General features: G+C 51.5%; 1 non-coding gene across 1 annotated transcript; it reads left to right on the top strand.

Annotated features, from left to right (window-relative positions):
* Window positions 1-2,957: 2,957 nt before the first annotated feature.
* Window positions 2,958-3,030, top strand: trnar-acg (transfer RNA arginine (anticodon ACG)). The gene has a single exon. It is a non-coding gene; the product is annotated as a tRNA-Arg (tRNA).
* Window positions 3,031-3,474: the final 444 nt, after the last annotated feature.

Below are 3,474 nucleotides of genomic sequence, written 5' to 3' on the forward strand. Positions count from 1 at the left end.
CTCCCAGTCGTTCCTGTCGTCTATCACGGAGGTCCTAAATGACAGCGAGTGGGAGAGTCTGGACCACCCGTTAACTCTGGACGAGATGACAAAGGCCGTCCGGTCCCTTGCGACGAGTAAAACTCCCGGAAGCGACGGCTTACCGGTCGAGTTGTATTGGGCTCTGTGGGACTGGATGGGCCCAGACCTGCTGGAAGTGTACGGGGGTATGCTTCTGGCTGGCAGTATGTCAGACTCAATGAGGAAAGGCATCATCACCCTCATCTACAAGCAGAAGGGGGAGAGGGAGGAAATCAAAAAATGGCGGCCCATTTCACTGCTCAACGTGGACTACAAGATCCTGTCAAAGGTCATCGCCGACAAGGTCAAGTCTGCTCTTGAGCTGGTGATCCACCCGGACCAGACCTGCGCTGTCCCCAGCAGGAAGATCTCTGATAGCCTGGCGCTACTCAGGGATACGTTCGCCTATGTGTGGGACAGGAGGATGGACACCTGCTTGATCAGCTTAGACCAGGAGAAAGCATTTAACAGGATATCGCACACGTACCTGATGGACGTGCTCTCCAAAATGAGGTTTGGGGAGGGTATCCGCAATTGGATCCAACTGCTCTACAGAGACATTAGTAGCGCAGTTCATATCAACGGGTGGGAAACTGAAAGCTTTCCAATCAGATCTGGAGTCAGGCAAGGCTGCCTTCTCTCGGCTGTCTTGTTTGTGTGTTGTATCGAGCCCTTTGCCGAGTCCATCAGGAAGGATGCGGGCATTAGAGGGGTGACGATCCCAGGCAGCGGAGGTGCTCAGGTCAAGACCTCCCTGTACATGGACAACGTCGCCGTCTTTTGCTCGGATCCGCAGTCGGTCCGCAGATTGCTCACAATCTGCGACCAGTTTGAACTGGCCTCGGGAGCAAAGGTCAATCGCAGCAAAAGCGAGGCCATGTTCTTCGGCAACTGGGCCGACCGATCCTTTATTCCCTTCACCGTTAAGCCAGATTACCTGAAGGTGTTGGGAATATGGTTCGGAGCGGACGGGGCGTGCGCCAAAAACTGGGAAGAGCGTAGTGCCAAAGTGAACAGAAAACTGGGATGGTGGAAGCTGCGCTTCCTCTCCATGGCGGGAAAGAACTTGGTCATCAGGAGTGAGGTGCTCTCGGGGTTGCTACACGTGGCACAGGTCTGGCCCATCTCTCGCTCCTGTGCCGCGGCAGTCACCCGGGCCGTCTTCCACTTTGTCTGGAGGTACAAAACGGAACGTGTTCGCAGAGACACAATGTACAAATCTCTGGACAGTGGAGGAAAGGATGTTCCAAACGTGGCCCTCATCCTGATGGCCACCTTTGTGTGCAGCTGCATCAAGCTGTGCACAGACCCCCCAGTACACAAACACCAAGTGTCACTACGTGCTGAGGTTCTACCTGTCCCCGGCGTTGCGAAGGATGGGTCTGGCCATGCTGCTGCGAGACGGCCCCACCAGTTGGACCATGCCTGCCCACCTGTCCTTCGTGGAAAAGTTTTTCACAAAAAACCCCTTTGACCACAAAGCCATAAAACAGTGGTCAGCGCGTAAGGTCCTGGGTGCCCAACGAAAGAAGGAGAGGGTGGACCCTGTCGGGTGGTTCCCTGAGCGGACTGTAGAACTCGTTTGGCAGAACGTCTCATCGCCAGAGCTGTCACACAAGCACCAAGACGTAGCTTGGTTGGCAGTGAGGAGGGCCTTACCCGACAGAGCGTTCATGCACAGCCGATGTCTCAGCAACACGGCACGGTGCCCCCGAGTTGGCTGCGGAGCGGATGAGACTGTCACCCATCTCCTTCAGGATTGCGCCTTCGCAAGGCAGGTTTGGAAAGAGATGCAGTTGTTGCTGTCGAGGTTCATCCCAAGCAGCTCCGTAACACAGGACTCTGTGCTCTACGGGCTGTTCCCAGGGACACACACTGAGACAGACATCACCTGCTGCTGGAGGGCCATCAACTCGGTCAAAGACGCTCTTTGGTCTTGCCGAAACTTGCTGCACTTCCAGAACAAGGAGATGTCCACGTCTGCGTGTTGTAGACTGGCGCAATCCAAGATCCAGGATTACGTGCTGAGGGACGCACTTAAAATTGGTGCAGTCGTCGCAAAGGCACGGTGGGGAAGAGCCACAGTTTAAAGCCCTTCTGCCACGGTAAACCTGGGGGCAGGAATCAGTCCAAAACTCCCCTCAAGCCGTATTTGTAACTTCTTTTTTGTGGACATGGAGCACCATGATCTGCAAACACCTATGTAGTGCCATGTACAATGTCAGGTCTGTTTCGTAATGCACGTTGAAAAGAAAAAAATGTAAATGTACCGTCACCCATTCCGTGTACTGTATAGTGACACATGTAATGTAACTTTGTTGAATGTACGACAAGATATCCCGTATTGTACTTGAACTGAAAAGCAAGGAAATGTATAGAACGGAACTGCCGTCAGCATCCAAATGTAGTGTATGGGATTGCTGACCGCAGCTAAATGTACTGAACTGCTTTTGAATGTACAGTACAAATATTTATATGAATAAAGTATATTTTGAAATTAAAAAAAAATCTTTTCATGCATTGCTGCTCAAAGGCACTCCCTGCTGACACACAGATGCAAGTGTTCAAGCAAAACGGTGAAGGCACTGTCCTGTGCCTCAGCTGCAACATGTTCAGCTGTAAACTGCTCGTCATATTAAGAGCTCTGCCTTCAGCGAATTGCCACTTACCACACACATACTTACTTCAAAGGAATGCGCACTGCTTCCAGCCGGAGTGCAACCAACTACCTAAGCACGACTTTGCTTTGCTTTGTTTTCTACTGCACTGCTCCGCTCTCCCACCTGTGAATCGAAGGGATGCGACAGAGGTGCCTCTCTTTGGTGATTGTCTGCCGCATACCTTGTAATCTGCCCGTCCTGTGCACCTGCTGATGTCGCAGCTGTTTTTCACAGACTGGGCCAGTGGCGCAATGGATAACGCGTCTGACTACGGATCAGAAGATTGTAGGTTAGACTCCTACCTGGCGCGAGTATTTTTGCAATCTTTGCATTCTGGCTTTGGATGCCACGTAAGCGAACATATTTGGTCAAACTGTCCAGCTCTTAAACTGGTAAGTGCCTGCTTAGTGCAGTAGGCAACACGTCAGTCTCATAATCTGAAGGTCCTGAGTTCAATACTCAAAGAAAGCATTGATACTTGTAAAGATGTTTTTCTTTCTTTCGCCTCAGCTTTCAATTTCAGCTGCATGCATGCACAAATCGAGAAGTTTTGCTGCGACAGCACACCAAAGGATTTGCTGCCCCTCAGCCTGCGGTGACCTTCAGAAGCAGATGGGCTCACCCACACCTGACACAACTCTTGTGTCTGAACAATTACCCGAGCCAAATGAACAGTGGAGAATGCAGGCATTGATCCCACTACCTCTCACATGCAAAGCAAGCGCTCTCCCATTTGAGCAAATTCCCCATTCAC

This window comes from Pristiophorus japonicus, chromosome 1 (assembly GCF_044704955.1).
Source record: "Pristiophorus japonicus isolate sPriJap1 chromosome 1, sPriJap1.hap1, whole genome shotgun sequence".
Lineage (NCBI taxonomy): Eukaryota > Metazoa > Chordata > Chondrichthyes > Pristiophoridae > Pristiophorus > Pristiophorus japonicus.